This window comes from Triturus cristatus, chromosome 2_1, assembly GCF_964204655.1.
Source record: "Triturus cristatus chromosome 2_1, aTriCri1.1, whole genome shotgun sequence".
NCBI lineage: Eukaryota > Metazoa > Chordata > Amphibia > Caudata > Salamandridae > Triturus > Triturus cristatus.
Window position 1 is genome coordinate 614,177,192 of NC_140581.1, and position 14,027 is coordinate 614,191,218.

Consider the following 14,027-nt stretch of genomic DNA (forward strand, 5'->3'; position numbering starts at 1 on the left):
CTGCTTGAGTACGAACCCACCCCCCTCAACCAGTAACACAATTTCCTACAAACAGCAACGAATACTGTAAACAGTTTGCAAAGGTAGTGAACTGGGTTAACAGTGAGCCACTCTTGCCTTTTGTTTGTTGTTTAGTCATTACAGTTAAGGTTATTTTCCTCTTCATGTTGAATGTGTTTGATGCAGAGTCTGTCACATAAATATATAAGTTTGCTTGGGTTTAGAGAACAGATGGGATTTGCCATCCACTATAATCCCCATTTCAGCCGGATAGAGCGAGCTATATTGCATTCCGGAGTTTTGTGGTGAGCGTTTGATTAGGAAGTCTCTTCTCACCTTTTGCACTGCAGTGGGAAGGCTGGATACAAAGATCTGTGATTCATCTTATATCGGATGGATACTTGTTTTCTGGCTAATCTCAGCACTATGTTGCATTTTTTATAATTGAACAGCCAAGCAATTATTAGTAGGGCAGGTGCCCCAGGAGGAGGGCATGAGAACAGGGAACGTTGGGCGTGCTCGAAAGAGAACAGGGGAGGTGTAAGGGAGGTTTCCCCAGATGGTTGTTTCAGCCTTTTTCCCACATATTATTTCATGAAACCAATGTTTGTTGTTTTCACAACACCTAGCATATGAAGGTTTATCACTTCAAGAACTTTTTCCTTCTGCAAGTGTTTTTTACCATGCCCTTTCGATGTATATCTTCTGTGTCTGATGTTTCCTGCTCTAGCTAACCGATGCCATTGCTGTGTGCATCAATTATTTCTTTCATGTGATCCAGCTGATCAGTGACTATCTGTTTTGGAGTTTATCTTCTCCAGGCTGTTTTTCATGTCAAGAAGCAAATGTCTGACATCTGGTTCACTTCTGTCACAGATTTTTGCTAATGAGCAGTGTTCTCTGCTGTTGGTGCCTGGGAAGGGATGTGGCAGGTCACAAATGCCAATTTAGGTTTGTTTCCATTGTTTTTACGCCTTTCTGTTGGTGCGATGTCAGAAGGTTCAGCGACCGTCACCTCTTTCTGATATCATGTGGGTGACCACAACACCGTTGTGGCCGTGCCTGCTGCTTTTGCAGAGTATCTTGAGGGTCTATGCTCCTGAGCTGAGTTGTTATTGGAATTTATTCCACTGTGTGAGTAAGCTTGACTTTGTTGTATAGAACAGATTCCGATTGTCACCAAATCTGAAGCCTCTTCTGGCAGTCCCGCCATGCCCATCATCAACCCCAGCTCCCGCTGGAGGCACAAACAGAACCGACCAAACACAGTGGGCACAGTGAGTCTAGTATGCCTGTAGCTACCCGCACGTCTGCAAGTCTTGTTTTATGGTGCTCAGCTTTGTGTTTGTAATATGCCTGAGGCCAGCCCACAGCTGTGGATTCCCCAACCCCCCTTCCCTCCAGAGACATTGGGCGATATCCCCACTGCCTTTGTCTCCTATGTTTTATTCTTTCTGTTTTGCTGGACAGTCTTTTGCTTTTGTTGGGAGGAGGCTTTTGCAGTGGCGGACGGTGACATTTGAAAGTGGTGTGGCGTAAAATGTTTGTCATACTTCAGCTTAGCGAGCGAGCGTAGCGAGCGTGGCCGAACAACCTAAGGGGGTTCGGGGGGGGGGTTCTCCCCCCGAGAAAATTTTGAAAAAAGAGTGGAAAAATGGTGCATTTTCAAGCAAATTTCCAGCTTTCTCACGATCAAGCTCCCCCTGTCCACTTTTTACTTTACTTTCTTTGAGCCCTTCCTCTGATCTTTGTTTGCTTCTCTCTGCCCTTCTCCTTTCTTGCCTTATTTTCTTACTCCCTTCCTTTCCAGTTTCCCTCGGTTCCATCGTATTTCCCTTTTCTTGTCTCCCCTCCTTCTCTATTTATTTTATTCATTGCCCCTTTCCTTCCTCGCTCGTTCACACTTCCTCTCATCTCTGCATTTACATCTATAACAACATTTCCCTCTCTTCGCATCTCTTCTCTCTTCCTCTTGCGTGCTCCTCATTCTACTCCCTCGTAATTGCTTTCTTCTTTCCTCTTCCTCTTATTGACCTTGTCCTACCCCATCTCACCCCTCTCTGTCTTGTAGTCTCTCACCTTTGCACTTCATACGCTCGTTTCTCTCCCCTGTCTCTTCTTTTGCCCCCCCGCTTCCCCATTCCTTTCTAAATCCTTTTTTATCTCTACTCTGTTGTCCCCTTTTTCTCTGTTGTCACTATTGTTTTCACTTCCTGTCTCCCCTTTGCCTCCCCCGTTCTCTTCTCTCCCTCTTGCGGTTCATTACACTCTTCCTCCCACGTCTTTTTCTGCGCCCTTTCCCTCCATCTGTCTCGGTTTGCTCTCCCCTTCTCTTGGGCGCATCCCCTCGCTTCGTACTTGACAGCAGGATTGGGAGCATTCCTCGTATTTTATTAGCTTTCTGTTATACTACTTAGTGTGTGTTGTGTGATGTTATGCTCTCTCGCTGTGCCGTCTGTACTCCTCCACGCTAGCAGCGCACTTCTTCCTAATAAGCCTTGTGCCACACACACAGGCCCCTGTCCGACCACCACTGGAGGTGGGAAGGGGGCCTCATCCACCCCTCCATCTGCCCTAGGTCTGCCCCAAAGGGTGAGTCGCAGTCGTACACCCCCGTTCTCTTGTCACGGAGCCCGGGGGCTGGGTTTTATGTTAGTCAGATTTATTTCATTCTGTCAAAATGACGAAAGGGTATAGAAATGGAAAGGAAGCTCTGATATTTAGGATGGAAAGTAACTAATCATTTAAAAAAATTGCATTTTCAGCCCGAAAAAGATAGTGTCAGATTTTTCTGTAGAGGTATTTTGGAGGATAGAAACTCTGCAGATAACTACTTTTGTGTGTATTTTTTCAATTTAAATTGGGACTAGTGTGTAAGATAACAGAATGAAGCAAAAATACCCCAAATGGGAGCCCTCGTGCCTATGAGTTGGTCGATACCTCCTACCGGAGGCACCTCAGAGAAGGGACTGGCCCTGCCTGGCCTGGGCTCACTGAGGGTGCTGTTATTTTGCCTGTTGCTAGGGTGTGGACTGCACTTTTAAGAGAACATTCCTGGATCCTAATTGAGAATAAGTTGAAGAGTGGAGGTGGGGGCCGGGGTGAGGAGGGGAATTGTCTTGGAACTGTACAGTCGAACCTGGGTGCAAGGAGGGATCTTCGTGCTGTGACGGGAGGGGCTGGGGCAGTCCGGTGTATGAAGAAAGCATTTTTAGGCCAGAGCATGGACCGCCGGGTGGCTAGAGTGCTGGGTAAGTGCAAGTGAGGAGAGAGAGGGGTTCTTATGTGTAAGGGACTGGGCCTCAGTCGAAGGGCTCGGCGACGGTGTACTGTACAGTGTACACATTACAAAATACAAAAGCTTAAGCCTCCACATTATAGTGAGTGATACATACTAGAGTCAAAACTCGCTGCTGGCTGCTGCACTGTGTCTCGTCTGCTCGTCGTGCTCGCTCCGACTCGTGACTCTCTCTGACCGTGACTCCTCGCACCTCGTGTGTGTCGTCTCGTGTGTGTTGTGTGGCAGGCAGCAGGCACTGGCGTGGTGACGTGGTGCGCCGACAGCGTAGAGAGAGACTGAAATGGCCAATCACTACTGCATGGCTTCACATTGCCGCAGTGTGATTGGCCATACCATACGTACGGCGCACCATGACTCACTCGACTGCTGCACTGCGCGTGCTGCGCGCTGCACGGACCGCGGTGAATAGACTCAGCCAACCCTGGCGCTGCATTACCAGCGCCACTGTGCCAGCAGCGCCAGGATTGGCTTAAGAGCAGGGTTAGTCCCTGCCCATAATGAGACCCGGGGGGCTGCGTTATGAGACGCACCCTCGGGTCCCAGTCACCACTGTAGTAGTCAAAGTTTCTAAGTGCCACACACACTCATGTGCGCATGTTCGGGCCAGGATTCCAGAATAGAGCCCAAAACCTGACATGCGCATTGCGCACTGCTGTCTGCTGGACTGCTGTGCGCCGCTATTTCTACGTCAGCGGCATCCCCGCCCCCACACACACCCACAGACTGCGACACAGCGCACTCAGTGAAACTGAAAAGGACTTTCAAGCTGGATTGGAACGTAAATGCCCTTGCAGGAGTTTGCGTCCATTGGGGGCATTGGGGCTGTTCCAGCTTAGTGGGGCAACGCCCCAACGCCCCCAATGGACGCACCGCCACTGGGCTTTTGTTGTGCTTGCTTTGCTTTTCTGGAATTGAGAGGTCAGAAGTCGCCAGCGCACGGGCCCAATGCCGCTTACCGTGCGTCTTCAAGGTCCTATAGAACCAGTGCTTAATTTGTAAAAAACGTAGTGCCGGGGCCCTCGACAGGAGGACACTAGAGCTTGCACCATCCGTTGCCCCTGGCAGCACTGCCAATGACAGCACTAACACACTACTAATCATCACACTCTTAAAAGTGTGACAATTCATACTGTTACAGCCCCCAAAGCTATAAGAATGGCTTTGGAGGCAAATACTAATAATTGCAAATGTAAATTGAAATAATAAACAGAAGTTGTTGTGCTCGTACCTAAATTGGCAGACATCACTACCATGTAGCAGACAGTCATAAGCCCAAATCAAGCACTGCACAGAACACAGAAGAATCCCATTGCCTCACTTCCTCTGTCGTCCATTGCCATAGTACCTTCCCTGGGATAACTCATCGGTCCCATCCCCCCGCCACTTCTAACCACCAGATCACCAATGGCAGTGAGGGCGAATCTCGCCACCAGTTTACCTCTGACCAAAATCTCTTTGCCTTCCAAACCGTAAGGCTGCATGCCCGTCTAGCTCTCCCTCTCCTCCTCTCACTACACCAAGATGGCAGCAGGCCGAACTGGCAGATGAACGTTCAGTGGTCACCTGCTTCCACCGTGTCTTTCTGGCTGCACACTGCACTGTTAGGGTTAGCATCTGTTCAGCCGCACTTTAGTCCATCTTGCGACTCCATGTGCCACTCATGCTCATGGATAATTGAAGGATCTATGTCCTGACAAGCAGAGCCTCGCTTATGGGCAGCCATCTTGCTGCTGCGTCCTCTTGCACCCCCAAAATTCACATAAAAATTTGCTGGCAATTAGAGGGCACCAATATTGATTGTGCCAAAAGCTGCAAATATCTCGGAGTCTGGCTGGACAAACAAGGGGGCCCACAAACACATCTGGTGGCTCTAAAAAACACAGCTCATGCTTTAAACAGCAGCTTTATACACTTTTAGAACAATCTGACTGGCCATGACATTAAAGCTCTAATCAAGATAGTATCATAGAAAATAATGACAACTCCTATCCACGGGATGAAAACTCACCTGAATAAACTAAATAGCTAGACAATGCACAGCCCAAACCCCTTAACTGGTCCTAGGACGCTTGTATTCCCATTCAGGGAGCACCTGGCCTGGCAGTTCAGGCTGAACCGTTCCCACAGGGAGCAGGGTCAAGACTGATTTGCATATGGCTGGGTCCAAACTGGGATGGGATGGTGTTGCATTGTTTTTTTATGTCTATGATTCACTGATGCATCTTATGTAATGCTTATTAGTTCTATGATGGGATAGCCGTTATTTTCCAAAGGATACCGGTTTGCAGACTGCTTTGTACTGTGCTGCCAACATTAAACTATTAACTTGTCCTTACCTGACGCTCCTGGATCTTTACAAGTGGCTTCGGATCTCCGTTCAGCATATCATCAAATTGAACTGATGGAAGATTCAGAGAAATTCACTGCATTTATAATACACCACAAGGTTTCTTCCAATTTAAATGGATGCCGTTTGGGCTGGCCTCGGCGACATCCATGTTTCAAAGGGTCATGTTCCATCTATTCAAAGATGTGGATAAATTAGTGAAGCGTTTTCATGACATTCTTGTTTTTTTTCAAGGAATAATGAAGAACATCTTGAACACATTAAGGTTGTGTGCGAAAGACTGGAGAAGTATGGTTTAACACTCAAGACTGAAAAATGCAAATTCTTAGGCGATTCTGTAGAATATCTTGGACACACACTTTCAGGGGATGGGGTGGTGCCTAAAAGATCTTTAGTAGACGCTATAATCAATGGCACATGCACCTGATAACAAGGAAAAATTGTTGTCATTTGCTGGTCTCTGTGAATATTACAGCAAATTTATACAAAACTCTGCTTCTAAAATGGAATCTCTGAAAGAACTGACGAGGAATTCCTCAGAAATTGTATGGTAGGAAAAACAAGAAAGAGCTTTTCAACAAATTATGAGAAAGGTTGCATGTGCACCAATGCTCAAGTCATTTTGTTTGGACAAAATGTGTGTTATCACTGTAGACGTAGGTTTATATGGAATTGGTAGTATATTGAGTCAGAGAAGTGGTAAAGATGAGTAATGTGTAGCATTTCCGTCCAGGACTCTCTCCGACACTGAGAGAAGATATACAGTCATTGAAAAAGAGCTGTTGGCATGTGTTTGGGCCATAGAACATTTTCGAATCTTAGGGGGATATTCTCAAGAAGGTGTGATATACAATCGCAAAAATAGCTTAACGCAACTCTTCACATCGCAGTCTATCGCTGGAAAATAACTCTGTGTCAATGTGGTATTCTCAAGCCGGCGGTACCATGCGATAGGCCTACGACAACGCATCAAATGTCTACGATAAAGTCAATGCGATGCCGCAAAAATGCGAAACACGAACGCCAAAAAAGCTGCGATGAGGCCAATCGCGATACAAAAATCCACAAAAAACAGCCACAGGCCTGCAATTCCCACGCGTCATGTGGGAAAATGCACTATAAAAGCAACCAAAAAAAACTGAGGAAAAAAGAAATTGTATAGCACCATGGATGCACCTGGAACGAGTGCAGAGGCCAACGCGAACCCCACAAGCCCCACAAGCCCCACAGACCACCAGCAAGGAACATCGGGGTCGGGGAAGGGCAAGGAGAAGAGGGAGACGGGGTGCAGTCCGCAGGAAAACCAGATCAGCGTCACGGAGGTGACAGAACACTACCATCAACTGAGCGTCAATTTAACAAACGTGAATGCAGTCGGAGTGTCGAGGAGGTCAATGGAGGAGGCCAAGAGCGCTGGAATGATGTGAAAAGCAAAACCAAGCACAAACCCGCTGCCAACAGGAAGGCAACAACGGCGACAGGAGGTGGGAGTCCTGCGCCACAGGAGGAGCAGGAGGAAATGGAGGCCACAGGTATTAGTGTGGAGACGGTGCAAGAAGTCGGGAGTACGGACACAGCTCGATAGGACCTGACACAACATCAACAGGGTGAGCAACAACCAGGGACTGGGGGGACGGGGGGAGATGGCCACAATGGCACACATGCACAATGATGTGTAGCATACTGCACACCCACAATGACCCTGGATCATGTCCCTGATCCCCGTGGCACACTGCAGCACACACACATAGCAATCACAGCACATCCCACGACAATGTGGTATAAAGTGCAACACCGACACTGTAGAACAGAGAACACAACTGGGTCCGCCCATGTGCAGAAACAGGCCAACCACATCTAACATAGAAGGAAACTGTGAGTCTGAAATGTATGTGCACAAGCTCACATCCGTCCTGTAGTCCAAATGTCCACTGTCCCGCATCAAATATTCAGCACCTCCAAAACATTCACAATGTACATTGTCATACAGTCTGCATGTGAACGAGAACAATGCGCAAACATACATGTCAACACAATGTCAACATGCATCTCCCCTTCACATTGCAGAGGCACAAACAACACCTCCAGCAGAGCAGACCAGACAACTCATCAGTGATACTGGAGAGGACCACAACACATTCAACACCGACGCCCTACAACAGCTCATGGACATCTTAGGCAACCCACCCCCAGGAGCAGGGCAGTCATACATAGAGGAGACCCCACCCCCTGCACAGACCACACAGCAGGAAGCACCCACCACCACGGCTGGTTACCAACACCCCACTGGGGCACACATCGCATTCCAAAGCCAGGTGTCAGAATCACAAAAGGAGGTGGTCAAACAGGTGCAGGTGGGGTCAGTGCTCATGGAAGCCAAACTGGACCACATACGTGGGTGTCTAAGTCCCATCAGGGAACACCTACACCCCACATAGGGGACCCACACTGTGACACAGACACATGCATTTACACATGTCCTGTAATGAACCACGCCCAGAGCCCAGGAATCATCATTCACACACCCACACCGGACCTCCATACGATGGCCCAGTCCACTCCTCTTACGTATTGATTGGGTGACGACAAAGCTACATGTCCAGGATCTCACCCGCTGCCAGCGAGGACTTGGTTGCGTCTGCTGTACACAGCACAATGTAATGTTGTAGGCCCCGGGCCCTCATGCATACATCATGACCACACAGACAAACGCAGATAGTTTGTGGGACTGGCTACGGGCACGTGCGCCCAGCCCCTTTATTGGCAGGGTCACATGTACAGAGACGCCTGTGCTGGATGGGTGTGGGGTTAGAGTAAGCCAGCCGCAAGGAGTGGTTGGTGCTGGCAACACCTACAACACTGAACACTATTAAAACGGAAACAGAAAACACCAGCATTACAGAGACAACTGCGGAGCATGATGGTGGTAGCCGGAGCAAGTACAGAGGTCACCCAATGAGCAAACAGAAGTATTCATGAGCTGTGGTGCACTGAGTTAGTGGCACCCGTAGTGCTGAGCAGGGTATCAGGCAGATGATGGCAGCCACGACAGGTGTGAGCAACTCTGATAGTCTGGCAGTAATTCACTTCCGATTCTGGCAGTTGGCCTTTGGAGGTGGTCTTGGCAGTGGTGGCGTGTGCCTCCTGCGGTGATGCGATGTCCGGGCCGGTCAGGACTCGATTTGATGTGTGAGCCCTGGTGGTCCGCAGTTGAGGCCGGAGGCAGCGGACAGCACAGGGCCACATAGACATGGCGTGGATGACCCATAGTCCATCGAACCAGAGGCCATCCAGTATTCTATCAAACAGGGTCCATGACTTGAGCTGCACAGAGTTAGTGGCCCCGGATGCACTGCGGCTGGCACAGGCACCCCGCCACGGGATGGTGACTTGTGGTGCAGTGAGATTGGGCCACGCAAGCTGAGCGGGTCCTCATCGATGTCCGAGGTGAATGTGGCAGAGGGTTGTGTGGGACAGTGGAAGGTGTCCTCCAGGGCATGATGCAGACGGTAGAAGCCGTCCGGAAGCAGCAAATGGAGGAGTGGAATGCTACTGCTTCATTTTCGCCACAAAGTCACTATCACCGACATGATGATGTCGACAACCCTCAGTTCATAGACTCACTCGCCACCAAAGTTCAACCAGAAAGTGTCCATGGATGTCGGGGAACAGACTCAGTGGCACAGGAGCTGGAAGGGGATGCAGTCTGCGATGAGGTCTGTACAATGATATCAAATCTGCCATAAATAAATCAAGACTGAGTTCTGGAAGTGTGACCTACTCGACCGCAGTGTATGCCCGAGGAAGCCGTCAGCGCAGGCCAACCGCTGTTCAGCGAGCTCCTCCTGGAACTCTAACACATGACGTTGAAATGGCATGTGGGAGTGACTTGTGGTTGACGGAGGTCAAAGCACCAGAGCTGAGCGGATGTTCAGTCAGCGACGATGATGTGTCCTGCCTGGTACGGACTGAATTGGATTGGTGTGAGGCCTGCTGGACCGCAGTGTAGGCCGAAGGCATAGTCATCAAGGGCCCACAGACACGTGTGGTCGGGATGCTATGCACAGACTTGGTGTCTCCACATCGAAGGGAGTATAGTGATTTAAACTCTACATTAATGTGTGTGCTCGGACATTGTATAATCACGACTCAGTCCCAAATGTGTGACCGACCTGACAGCTATGGAGTATGTAAACAAGAAAAGAGTACAGAGGGCCTGTGTCGCTGAGGCCGTGATGGTCTGAGGAGGCTGCTAAGCTCGCGGGCCTCGGGCTTGGGGCTTGCGCCGGCACGTGGTGGGCCCTCCTTGACACACGCCGGTGTTGGCAGGTGAGCAGTGAGGCCTGGCTGCGCGGAGGCGGGCATGACGGGTCGTGGACAAGCGGGCTGGGGTGCAGCAGGCGCACAGGATCGCAGGCAACACCGCTCACGGCAACAGACGTTGGGCATTCAGGAAGAGAACCACGCCCAGAGCTACGTGCTTTTTATTCACACCCCTACGCTGGCCTGGCATATGCGGGCCAGGCCACTCTGCACACGCTACATTTCCGCGATCTTCCCCACCGGCTGTGGTGACATGGTTGCGTCCACTGTCCACTACACTCCATACACCAGCAGTGCATGTCGACATGGATAGGTCTGTGGTCTGCATACCGAAGTCTGTGCAGCACATCTATGCCACACTTGGCATTGTGTACCTTCTCATTCATGGGTCACTTGCCTCCATCGCACATGCCTGGTTCCCACCTCTCCCCACATTCCGCTATTGTGTGGTACTTTCCAACGAGCGGTGCATTTCCATGGGTGCCATCCTGTTGGTGCTGGTTGATGATGGACTGTGGGTAGGGGTAGGAATCATGTACACTGCCTGGGTAGTTGGCAACGACATTGGTGGCGATTCCCTGACATGTGCGGGAAGCCAGCTATGGCGTAGATGCCTTGCTTGGTCTCCAGCTGTTCATGCACAGTTTGGGGGGAGTATGGGTACTGGGGTACCAAGGTGATGATGGTATCCGGGACAGTTGTCATGAACTTGTATTGTGCTGGCTGTGAGACTCCTCCGACTCTGGCAATTGTTGGTTGGAAGGTCCCAGAGGCCAACAGGTGCAGCACAGCCAGCAGCTTTGTCTGCGGAGGGATGTTGGTTGTCAGCTGTGTAAGTACCGTAAGCCTGTGGGCAATGGTGGTCAAGATGCGTAGGATGGTTGTCCTTTTGAGCCTGTAGTGGGCAATGACATTCTCTGGTGTTGGGTCTGTGAGGTTGGTGCGTTTTGTAGAGGTCCGCTGTCTTAGTCTGCACTGCCGCTGTGGTGTGGGGTGGCAGGGGGAAATGTGGCGGTCTTGGTGGTGGTGGCGGTGGATGTTGTGGCCCTGTTGGGGATCCAAGCTGCATGATCAATGGCTCCATGGCATCTGTTATTCTTCAGGTGTGGCTGTGGGCTGGGCTCCCTTGTCTGGTGCTGGTTGTCGTCCAACTTTGCACCAGGTCAGAGCAGGTGTTAATTTCCTGCTGCTAACGTGCCTTATCGCATGTTTTGTGTTCTTATCGCAGATCTGGCTGGTCGTTGAGAATGTTGAGGTGTGGTGTTGTCGCAGCTTTTTGCTTGGGAACGCCTACTCTGCATCTCATTAGCGATAGTTGCCGGGGGCATCTGTGGCGATGTTTTTTGAGGATGCTATCTCCTGAAAACTGGTGATATCAGCTGTTTGCACCAGCTTGTGAATGGGGCGATAATTTTATCGTGACTTCGGCTGCGCTACAGTGCCGATAACTCGGCGATAGCTCCTTGAGAATATGCCCCCTATGCCCCCTATGTGTGGGGAAATAGATTTTTACTGAGGACAGATCATAAACCCCTTATAGGAATTTTATCTCCAGGGGGAGGGTGGAACTCTATGGTGCGCATAGCAAGACTTACTTCTAGGTTACAAGAATACAATTTTTAAGTTAAATATGTACCTGGGAAGAGCAATGTCACTGCAGATTTTTTGTTGAGATTACCACGTTCTGATACTGAGAATGCAGGCCGTGAGGATGATTGTGAAATGGTAGCTAGCATCAGAGATTCAATGGCCACAGAATTTCTGGGTGTGTCTGAAGAGCAGTGAAAGAAGGAGATGAGCAGTGACATTGATTGTCAATTAATAATGAAATATTTGAAAGAAGGCTGGACCAAGGAAAGATGCACCACTTCAGAAATGGGTCCCTAAAGTTTCTCACAAGATTGAGAATGAGGGAGAATTGCTTTTCGTGGGTGGGAAAATTATTCCACCAGGAAGCATGTATGAGAAAATTCTACAACTGCCTCACGAGGGAATGTCTTCTATGAAATGCCAAAACAGTGAGGGAGTGTGCAGAATGTATCAACAGTGACAAAATGCTAAGAGTATTTTCTGCTCCCCTTAAGCCTGTATCTTGGCCTGTGTTTCCTTTGCAAAAGGTAGCATTTGATGCATCAGGTCCCTACGAGTGCTTACCATGTGAGGTGAGATTTGCATTGGTTTTGGTGGATTACCATTCAAAATGACCAGAAGTTAAGTTCGTGGAGAATGTGACTTCTGCAGTGGTGATTGCATTTTTTAAGGAAGTTTTCTCTATGGAGGGTTGTCCAGAAATGTTGGTAACCGACAATGGGGTACAACTCGTATCACATGAAATGGAGGAATTTCTCCAAAGATGTGGTGTCAAACATGTCACCACAGCTCTGTATGAACCAAGAGAGAATGGTCAAGTTGAACGGTTCAACAAGGTGCTCAAGGATGGTGTTGAGTTAGCGTGTAAATCAGGAGGAGATTTGAAGGAGGTTTTGAGGAAGAGACACTGGATGTACCGCATTACACCAGTCTGTTACTGAGGTTAGTCCTTTTCGACTATTGAAAGGAAGGAATCCTGTTTCTAACCTATGTCCATGATGAATAAGTGAGTCTAGCAAGAAAGTTAACAATGTGGATTTGAATAGAGTGTCCGAAAGAATTAAAGAAAACCAAACCAAGATGAAGGTGAGATTTGATAGTAAATGGAATGTGAGAATTCCTGATTTTACCACTGGTGATATGGTGAGAATTTAGAAACCTGGATTTTTAGTGAAGGGTGGTTCGAAATTTGGACATCCTATTAGAGTGGTGAAAGTGTGTAGGAACAGTGTGATCATTCAGGATGGTAGGGTATGGAATGTAAGGAGGGTGGTCAAGTGCAAGAACATGAAAGATTGGAATGGTAATAGTGATGGAACTTTATTGACTAATAGGTTTGATTCTGAGAATAATCAAGCTGTAGCTTCAAGGGTCAACGAGAACAATAGAAGCAAGTGTATGCCGGCTAGATATAATCATTAGCTGTATTGTATAGATATACTGTTTGAAGTGACTTTATATTAGGATCTGCTGGAAATACAAACGTTATAACTACTTTATATTATCATTTTTTAGTGGTATGTTCTTTTAGTTATTTAAGGGGGGAAATGTGTTGCATTGTTCTTTTATGTCTATGATTCACTGATGCATCTTATGGAATGCTTCTAAGTTCTATGATGGAATAGCCGTTATTTTCTGAAGGATACCGGTTTGCAGACTGCTTTGTACTGTGCTGCCAACATTAAACTATTAACTGGCGTTTCTGGATCTTTACAGATGGCGAGCAAAAGAAATTTGGATTGAACCCGGATCTGTGACTGGGGGTGAATGTCTGTCATAAATCCAGATCTGTGACTGGGGTGAATGTTTGATAATGTTCCGCATTCAGCCATCATCTTTTTGTGATGCCATAGTGTCCCTAAGTGGTAATGGTATGCTCAGACATGGATCCCGTGCTCACTATGCCACTGAATTCAAGCTAGCCTGGCTGATGAGAGGGTGAAACCGGTCCCAGGATGCTTGTTTTCCGCTCCAGGGAGGACCTGTCCTAGCAGTTCAGGCTTGACTGTTCCCATGGGGAACAGGGTCAAGAATGCTTTACATTTGGCTGGGTCCAAACAGGGGTGGCATGGTGAGCAGAAAAACAATGGATTCAACCCAGAATGGTGACTGGGGTAAATGTTTGACAATGTTCAGCATTCTGTTCATCATCTTTTTGTGTTACTATAGTCACGCTAAGTGGGAAGGGTATGCCAAGACATGGGCCCCATGCTCTCTATGTCTCTACATTATTCTAGCCTGGCTGAAGAGGGGTGATACCCCGAAACCGGTCCCAGGATGCTGTTTTATGGTCCTGGGAGGACCTGACCTGGCAGTTCGGGCTCAACTGTTCCCATGCGAGCAGGGTCAATATCGTTTTGCATATGACTGGGTCCAAACCAGGGTGGTATGGTGAGCTAAACATTTTGGATTTAACCCAGATCTGTGACTGGGAGTGAACAGGCGCGTAGCTAGGGGGGGGGCGGT

At 48.6% G+C, this 14,027-nt stretch overlaps 1 protein-coding gene across 1 annotated transcript in view; it reads right to left on the reverse strand.

The window, feature by feature from the left end:
* The window catches only part of LOC146865684 (uncharacterized), a 123,862-nt gene that overhangs the window by 16,075 nt on the left and 93,760 nt on the right, over window positions 1–14,027 (reverse strand). Inside the window, exon 5 of the mRNA XM_085632552.1 lies at window positions 5,638–5,821. The gene's annotated coding sequence lies outside the window, so the exon portion shown is untranslated. The remainder of the gene's footprint in view (window positions 1–5,637; window positions 5,822–14,027) is intronic.